This window comes from Numida meleagris, chromosome 1 (genome assembly GCF_002078875.1).
Source record: "Numida meleagris isolate 19003 breed g44 Domestic line chromosome 1, NumMel1.0, whole genome shotgun sequence".
Classification (NCBI taxonomy): Eukaryota; Metazoa; Chordata; class Aves; order Galliformes; family Numididae; genus Numida; species Numida meleagris.
The window spans coordinates 32,892,349-32,902,141 of NC_034409.1; positions in this window are offsets into that span (position 1 = coordinate 32,892,349).

The following is a 9,793-nucleotide window of genomic DNA, read 5'->3' on the forward strand; positions in this document are numbered from 1 at the left end:
CCTTTCCTTTCCTTTCCTTTCCTTTCCTTTCCTTTCCTTTCCTTTCCTTTCCTTTCCTTTCCTTTCCTTTCCTTTCCTTTCCTTTCCTTTCCCTCTTCCTTCCTTCCTTCTGTTATTTTGAGCAATTTATGACATGTAATTGTTCTCCTACTAGAGAAACACCTGAAAATTTAATTATAATTTCTGTAGAAAGGTACTGTTCTGTTAATTATATGAGCATTATCCCATAAATGTCTGGGAGAATCTGTATAATTCACTACACAGTGATCAGATGTGACTGACCTAGGTGATCTGCTGGGTTGGATAAGAGCAAGGCCCATGATGGAGCTGAGCTGCAGTTTCTTTTCAAGAAGGACATCCAAAAAAAATTACACAGCAAAGACAAAACATTTCCAAGCACCGAGTTAGCTAATAATTATGCAGAAAAGGCAATCATTCTGGCAGAATGTGGCCTCCTAATAGTGTAGCTGAGCAAAGCAGCTTGAATTAGAATGAGGTAGCCGGGAGGATCGCTTTTGTCTGTTTGCATATCTGAATTTGATGAGCCTGCAAGCTTCTTAGAGGGGGGGGAGGGAAGGAGGAGAGAAATGGAATAAACCTCAATGTCTTGCTTTACAATAGAAGTGTGAAAGAAATGAATATGAAATATTAGTCTCACTTAGCGTTGCATCAGTTGAAATATATTAATAGAGAATTATATCCATTTTCTAGAATTCTATTGCTTAGTTTAAAAGGCAATCTATTAAATTTTTATGTGTTTCCTGGTTAATTTTTATGCAACCTGATTATATAGCTACAAAAGAGTTCAGAATAATCCCTGTAATGATTGCAAGTATGAAAATAAATCCCATTTCTATTAAGCATGGTAGTTAGGTATGTATTTAAGCTCTTGCTCAAGGGCTCTAAGTGCTCTAATGGACATCCTCTTCCTCATGTGCTTACAGTTGAGTGTATTATGAACCTTTTGGGGATAGATTCACCTCACCTGACTATAGCTACTTAAAACTGGTGCAAAAAAGAGGGGAGGGGAGTTCTTTCAGAAACTGTCAGACAAGTTCCCAAATTAGTGCTAAAACTAGCTTAAACTATCCATTCAACTTTTAAGATAATCTCACCCTAGGATATAATTGTACTTTACTTCATTATATAAATAAAAGCTTCTACAAGATGAAGTAAATCAGAAAATGCATGGATACCAAATGTACTGTTACTAATGTTGATTTCTATTTGACATGTCTAAAATTATTGTTAAATAAGCAGAAAATGTTCTTACTTTTTTTTTTCATGATAAATGGTGCACATGAGATTGTTAAAATGCTGTTTAATATGTATAGTGTGCCTCTGAATGTTTACTTTTCAGTCCTCAAGTGCTCTTTTTCCTTCAGGCCCAATTAGGAGCATCAGTATCCACTTGGAAAACCATTTTTCTAGCCCTCACAGTCAAAGCAATGTCAGAATTGAACAGTAACTGAGTTTGTGTTGTTGGCATTCTTCCGTTTTGCCCCCTACTCATGATCTGATGTTCTACCAAAGTTTATTAAAACAGGAAGATGTCAAAAATATGTCAGCCCTTTCCAAAAAAATCCATATATGTTCTACCTTGTTCTTGAACAGATACCACGTGTGGAATCTCAATGCTTCTAGCTAAATTCTACCTGGAGATCCAGCAAAATAAAAGTTGCTTCCTCGTGCTACATGATAAGCATGATAACTACCTCTCGTATGTGAAAGACAGGTATCCAGTTTTTGAAGTCACAGTTGAAGTGTCTCTCTGAATGGCAGAGCTGATGAACAGATGTCTTGCTATTCAGGGAAGGATGTGTCCAGCCTGCCTGAATGCTTTTCTTTGTTTGTTTGCTTGTTTTCATTTGGAACAAAAACATATGTGCTTTGCCATGTTACTTTTTAAATAGGAGTACTACGAAAGGATTGCCTAGAGAGTTATAACAGTCTATATGTTCTGTTTTTTTTTCTAGTATCTGAATTCAACTATTTTCTGTTTTAAGTGCCAAGGGGAGTGGTTTGTCTGAAATCTTGTATTGGCTCTGGGTCCATTTGAGAAAGACAAATAATAGTAAAATTATATAAAATTATAATACAAGAAAAATAAACCAGCTTTTCTGATTTTCCTGTTCTTGAAATGCAAGATTTGAGAATTAACACAATTGGAAGAAGTAAAATCAATAAAGTAAAAAAAATGAACAAAGTAAAAAAATGACATGAAAACTGATAGAAAAAGTCTACATAATTTAATGGTACCAAACATTGTTTTGGAAAAAAAAAAAAAAGATTAAAAGAATTCAAAATAGATGATGGAATTATTTAGTAGCCAAGAGAGTAATTGAGACTTCTTACTCATAATGCAGTAAGATAATTTCCAGAGGAAAAGATTTCAATAGAGAAAAGCTATAGATTATGTTAGGTAGAAATGTTTGTTTATTTGCCTGTTGTATGTTCTTCAGTCATAAGGAAGAAAAAATCTTTGTTGTTACAATATCTTACATTGGTGTACAGTGTTATGCCTTTGGTAGACTGACGATTTATTCTGCGTGTGCATCCATATATTCTTATCACGTTCTGAAAATACATTATTAAAAGCTGCAAGTCACGGTATTGTACATCTGCTTTAAGAAAAAAAATTAAAACGCTTGTGAAATAAGCTAACAGCATACCTTTATTGATCTCTTGATCTCACACTTTAGGTTTTCTATGTTTTCATTGAGTTTTGGGTGATTTGTTTGTTTCTTTGTTTGTTTTGTTTTGTCAATTTTAATGTTGTTTTTCTAATGCTTGTCAGATTAGTGGAACAAGCTGGAAAAAATCACCCTCAGTGGTGTGGCCTTTGTATAATCGCAGGCTTCTCCATTGTTTGCTACAAGAAGGGCTAATTTGAATAACTTTAGGCACTTCAAGGAATACAAAGTTCTTCTAACAAAGCAGAGAACGTCTGTTCTCTCTATTACCATCCATGCAAGTATTTTTATATAAAAGGATACATTTTCAGAGCACTGAAAGGGAGGTATGTGCTAAAATCTGTTCATGTATAACAGGATTTGTGCTAATACCTCCTACACACTACTGTGAAACCATGCCCCTCTCTGTTTTTAATAGTTTGTAGACATGGAAGGGACTGATTTGGAAGAAGCTAACATTTGTGAAATAATAAAAAAAAAAGAAATTAATTAAGAAAACAGAAATATAATCAAAGTAGTAAATTTCAAATAAAATGTACACTGTAGTTATCATCATCATCATGGTAATACTTTTTTAAATTATGGAAGAGCTTTTTTATCTGAGAATCACAGCAGCTTGAAGAGATTTGCATGTTCTAGCATCTCTCTGGACACATTGTGAATAACGCTAAGAAATTTGCTCTGGAAAATGTTACAAATTCTCAGTATATGGGAAGCAAGGTAGTGGTATCAAATTCAGTAAAGCTACATGGATTTAGAAGAATTTCAAATTTAGTTTAGAGTCACAACAGCATCTCATTTCATAACTGTTCAGAAGAAGAAAAAGAATTTTTTAACAAACACCATATATCAGAACAAACAAGTCCCTCCAAAGATTTTCTGATTTTTATTATTATTATGTTGTTATTGTTTATGTGCCAAAAAATGATAGTAAAATTAAATTATAGGAGAGGAATTGCATGTGGGCACATATTTGAATTTATCTTGTGTATAAAAATATGCTGTTGTGTATATCTATCTAGCTCAATTTTATCAGTGATGGGCTCCTCATTCTAACTCATTCAGGGCACCAAAAGTCACTAGTTTCTTAGGAAAGGAAATGGTGCCTCTTCCTATACAGCAGTTTCAGTTCAGAACTGGGATTCTGCACTGCAGCTCAGCCTGGAAGCTATGTGAAGGAACTTCACCACGCTCTAAGTGGAAGCTCTGCCAGCTCTTTGATTTTTTCTTCAGGAATGGACAACAAGATCTTGTGCTAGGTCAAGTGCATGAGGAATCAGCTTCTTGAATAATAATGCTACATTCTTTTGAATTTTGTGGCAGGTTTCACAGAAGAAACAGCATTCAATTTGTAATAGTCTAAAGGCAACTGTGGGAGCTGAATGGTTCAGAGGGTGGCACTGAATGGCGCATCCAGTCACCACGGGTTGTAATCCTTTGATAAAGCTGTTACTGACCATTCAAATACATGCAGGTGAAAAACCAATAATAACTGGAATACAAGTGAATTCCATGCAGAAATATAGCCAGGAATATCACATCAAATGTCTGGCTTGAACTCAGTCCTAATAGAATGTGTGTAACATGTAAATGCATGCAACAGAAAACAGAAAAAAAATTGGAAATTAAAAAAAATATATTTACCCAGAAAAACAGAAGATTTACATCACAGGAAACAGAAATTGGTTTATCACGTCCAACACATCACTACAGCTGGTAACATCCACAACTCATTGGTTGTTTACGTTGAGCAAGGATTACCAGTTACCTGAGGGAAATATTAAAGTGTTTCTTCTAATAAAATCCGGGGGAAGAATAGGAACACATTTTAAAACCTTTTGTTGTTGTTGTTAAGTTAATAAAGCCTTTATGTTCAGATCAGTTGTAAACTCTGTCAAGCCTGTATTTCCCTTCAGGACAAAAGATCTGGAAGTTTTTACCCTCTCTTTATTTCTGCACATACTCATTTCATTATTCTTTTTCTTATGTCCCAGAAAGTGTTTGGTATTTTTATCTTCATTGCCTCAGTGAAATATGTGTCTTTTTTTTTTTTTTTTTTTTTTTTTTTTATCCAGCTTCAAAAGGACAGAGCACAGCTCTGCTGAAAAGGGCTTGGGGTACTGGTGGATGGGAAGCTGGACATGATCCTGTGATGTGCCCTCGCAGCCCAGAAAGCCAACCATATCCTGGGCCGCATCAAAAGAAGTGTGGCCAGGAGGTTGAAGGAAGTGATCCTGCCCCTCTGCTCTGCACTGCTGAGATCTCACCTGAAGTACTGCATCCAGGTGTGAAGTCCTCAGGAGAGATGTGTACACCTTTGAGAGCATCCAGAGAAGGGCCAGAAAAATGATCGAAGGGATGGAACACCTCTCCTAAGAGGACAGGTTGAGAGAGCTGGGGCTGTTCAGCCTGGAGAGACGGAGGTTCCCGAGAGACCTGATAGCAGCCTTTATGTATCTAAAGGAAGGATATAAGAAAGAAGAGGACATATTCTTTAGCAGGGTCTGTTGTGATAAGGAAAATGATTTCAAACTAAAAGAGGATAGATTTAGATGGGATGTAAGGAAGATGTTTTTTACAATAAGGGTAGTGAAGCACTGGAACAGGTTGCTTAGAGAGATGGTGGATGCTCTGTCCCTGGAGACATTCAAGGTCATGCTGGTCAGGGCTCTGGGCAACCTGATCAAGCTGTAGGTGTCCCTGTTCATTGCAGAGGAGTTGGACCAGATGGCCCCTAATGGTCCCTTTCTACTCAAACAATTTTATGATTCTATGATTCTTTTGGAAACTTAAACACACCTATCTGATTGTCTTTCTTCTCATGCATAGGACCAGTGGGATATGTATATATCTGTTGCACCATTGTAAGAGATTATTCTTTTTTGCACCTTTGCATCAAAGCTTGCTGAGGAACACAGATGGACAAGTCCAGACAAGTCCTGGACGAAGTTGGAAAAATCTTTTGTCCGAAGATTTGCAGGCCAGGGGCAAGGAGAAAGAGATAAGTAGCAGCTTAATGGCTGGGGAATGGTCTTTTGTGTGGGCTCATCTCTAGGGAGATAGCCATCTCAGGGGTGCTGCACATGACTCTTACCTAAGTGCCCAGGAATGCCATGATTGGCAGCAGAAGGATAAAAATGGGACCTACAACCAAGAGAAGTGAGGTCTCTGACATCAGATTCCTCGTGACGTGCTACCTTCTGCTGCTGGACTCTCCTGGGCCTGCTATCTGCTTGCTGTCTGTTTCTCCTGGACTCCCTGCTTGCTGCCTAAGGACAGCCACTCTGCTGCTGCCTTCTCCTGCGCTCCTGCTCTTGTATCAGCCTCGGACCTTCAGAATGTCGTGCAACAGGATGCTGCTTGATCTTTGGAGGTGACTATCCCCACTTCACGTCATTCTTGCTCTTTCCTATCTTTCCTATTGCCCGCTTTCCCTTCCCCATCACCCTAATTCATAATAATTGCCGGCCTTCCCTTCCCCATCTCCCTGATTGCCTAGGATCTGTAATAAACTGGTCGGACCAACATTTGAACCGTTGCTTCTTAATCTCATGTTGGGTATGCATATAACATATGGATATTGGATATCATATTGGAGCGAGATACCATGTCACATGACGGTTGAGGAGCTGTGTTGTGGTGTTAGGAGCAGTAGACTATAAGTTCTTACAGTGTGTGACCATTCAATTGTGTTTGTTACTTCCAGTCAGAAAGTCAATCAGCGAGATGTTCTGTTATAAATGCGGGTATGATGTCTTTTGTTACTGGAGGGCATATGAAAAGAGTCATTAGTGTGACAAAATCTCCATGCATAAGACATGACTACTTTTGCAAAAATCTTCCATTCCAATAACTGGAGAATGACTAACAAGATTTCTTTGCTCCTATGTTTGATATGAACTATAACAGCCATGAATAACAAAGTCAGAAAGGCAAGCACAGAGAAAGAAGCCATTAATTTCCACCCCTTTCCCCCACTCAAGGAAATTCAGATGCACAGTCCATTAAGTCTTGTGAGCAAAATCTCAAAGGGAAGTAAAGACCGTTTATTACAACGGACAAGTATTATCCAGAGCTGCTCTGATTGAAGTTTTTAATACAAATAGTTTTGACTTTTCAAAGAGTCACATCTTAGTTCAGCCACAAAACATCGTTCCTGATGGGATTACTTCAGAAGTGTACATATATGTAGCACTTCCTGGCCATGTTGCATTATATGAGGTGATCACAAAAGCTATTCAGGACCACAAATTTCCATGGAACAAACAAGAAACAAACACATTTTACATAAAACATATTCACAGTATAGACATTAAGTCCTTCATTTTTTCCCTTTTCTTTGAGAGGGAAAGAGAGATAGAATTACCATTTCAGATGTCATAAATTTTGTTCACCTTTGTGAACAAATATGACCCTCCCCCAAACATTGCTGATAATGCCTCACAAACAAGATATTATCAACATTTTGCACTGTCATGCATGTAATAATATCTCCGGTTAGTTTCAAAGCCAATTATACAATTTCCCACTTCCAACAAATAGAACTGTCCAGAAAATAGTATTGCATCAATCATCAAAGAGTTCAGCAAGATGTTAAACATAATATACTTACTATTATTAAAAACTAACAGGCTTATATCTGGATGTGAGTGCAGGTTGTTAGTTCTCATACTGCAAGAATGTGGTTGGTAGTTAATCAATATTTAACTTTAAAATTATCACTTTTCACTATCTGTGAATGCTATGGTTTGTTTTAGATAAAAATTGTCACTTTTTTTGAAAATGACAAAGAAAATATTCTTCACCTATAGTAGCATTAAGCATTGTCTGAAAAATATCTCTATTTTCCTTGGAAGAAAGGAGACAACAAGTACTTCCTCTATGTGATTTTGAAAATTATTTGCGATACATTTATATTTTTGGTAAGTAAAAGTTATAAACACGTACTGTCTAATATCCTATCAATAGATTATTTTCTCTTACCAGGATGCAAATTTTTAAAGCATAGCCAAAAACAAGTATGGAGGAACTGATGCTGACACAATAGATTCAGTGACTGGTTTTCAAATGTAGTATGCTGCCAAGCCATGCCTTTCAGCACACAAGGATTACTCACTGTTAAATTTTCTATCCACTTTAGATGGAACACTTCCCTTACTTTTATTTGCCATGTCTTCACACACTGTTGACAAGCTGCAGTGATTTTATTCATGTCTTCATGTAAAATCCAAAAATATTTCTAAATTGACAAGAGAAACCCAGTAACTGTGACTGAGTGTTCCTGGTTTCCTGTTGTCTTGGAACTCAGCTTTCTAAAATTGCCTCATGAAGTGCTACAGGCATGAGGAAGAGTGACTGCAAAGCTGCAGTCGGAAAACAATCTGGAGGTGTTATTCTACAGCCAGCTGAACATGAACCAGTAGTATGCCCACATGGCCAAGAAGGCCAATGGCATCCTGACTTGTATTAGAAATAATGTAGTCAGCAGGACTAGGGAAGTAATCATCCCTCTGTATTTGGTACTTGTGAGGACACACATTGAGTACTGTGTTCAGTTTTGGGCCCTCACTACAAGAAAGACACAGAGGCCCTGGTGCTTGTGCAGAGAAGGGCAACAAAGCTGCTGAGGAGTCTGGAGAACAAGTTTTATGAAGAGAGGCTGAGGGAACGGGGATTGTTTAGTCTGGAGAAGAGAAAGCTTGGGGGTGACTTTGTCACTCTCTACAATGCCCTGAGGTTGTGACAAGGTGGAGGTCAGCCTCTTCTCACAGATAACTAGCAATAGGATGAGAGATAATGGCTTTAAATTGCGCCAGGGGAGGTTCAGTTTGGATATTAGGAAAAATTTATTCTCAGAAAGAGTGGTGAGGTATTGGAACAGGCTGCCCAGGGAGGTAGTGGAGTCACCGTCCCTGGAGGTTTTCAAGAAAAGGGAAAATGTAACACTTAGAGACATGGTTTAGTGGGCATAACGTTGATAGACTGGTGGTTGGACTAGATGATCTTAGAGGTTTTTTCCAACCTTTATGTTTCTGTTATTCCTTTAGCACCTCTAGATGTGTAGGGTTTTTCTTTTCATACTACAGGAAAGGAAGGCTTAATGAATAGCATAGCAGAAAATAGTCATAACCAAACCACACTCCAACCAGCACCAGCAATATGGTAAATGGTAACGAGAACACAAAAGGAACAAGAAGGGTATTTCTCAGGAGGGAGCCTGGCCAGGCTCTACTGAAAAATGTGGAGAGATCACTCATCAGAGCACACTCTGTAAATTCTCTGTTCAGCTGGCCAGAGCAGAAAGTTTTGAATTTCCCTTTTCTTTTACTCTGTATCTTTACATCTTCAATCTATTCATTTGGTTGCTGTATTTTTGTTTTGTTTTGTTTTGTATTGTTTCCCCAAAAGTAAATCTTTAATTCCACAGTGTATGCAATGCAATGGGCCCCTAGGCAGGCACGTGCAATCATGCTTTCTATAACAGTACTTGGACAAAATTCTGCTTCTAATCTGGACACTGCAATACACTCAGTGCTGCCTGCAATCTTTTATCTATGTCACTGTTTTAGTTCATTGCCTGATGAACCCTGTCTGTGTACAGATCACAGGGCAGGTCCCCCTGGTCATTTAGACCTAGCCAGAGTATGGCATAACCTTTCTACAGTCCATTCAAGCTACTATATCACCATGAAAACACGTAATATTCAGTCTATGGAATTGCTCCTACATTCCACAATTTTGACAGAGGTGAGACTTTACAACAGTTAGCTGTAGTAGCTGTGTTAAGCCTTTTTACCATTTCAGCTTTAATCCAGACTGCAAACAGCTTCTATTCAGACCTCCTGAGCTAAAAAGGCCTTTGTGCTCTGTCTTTGCAGGACTGCTGACAGTAACTGTCAGTTTTATCTTGCAGTATTCTAATACACACATTAGGATTTAAAGAAAATGTATGATTTCTTTCTTTCAGTTTCTTCTTTGCAAGGATTAGACTGTCATGCTGCTTTTGACAAACCCCTTGTCGAGTTTTGGGTAGAAGACTTTCAATTTAGCCTAGACATCTTACAGTTAGGTTTCTGTTCCACAGTACTCTCAAATATAAG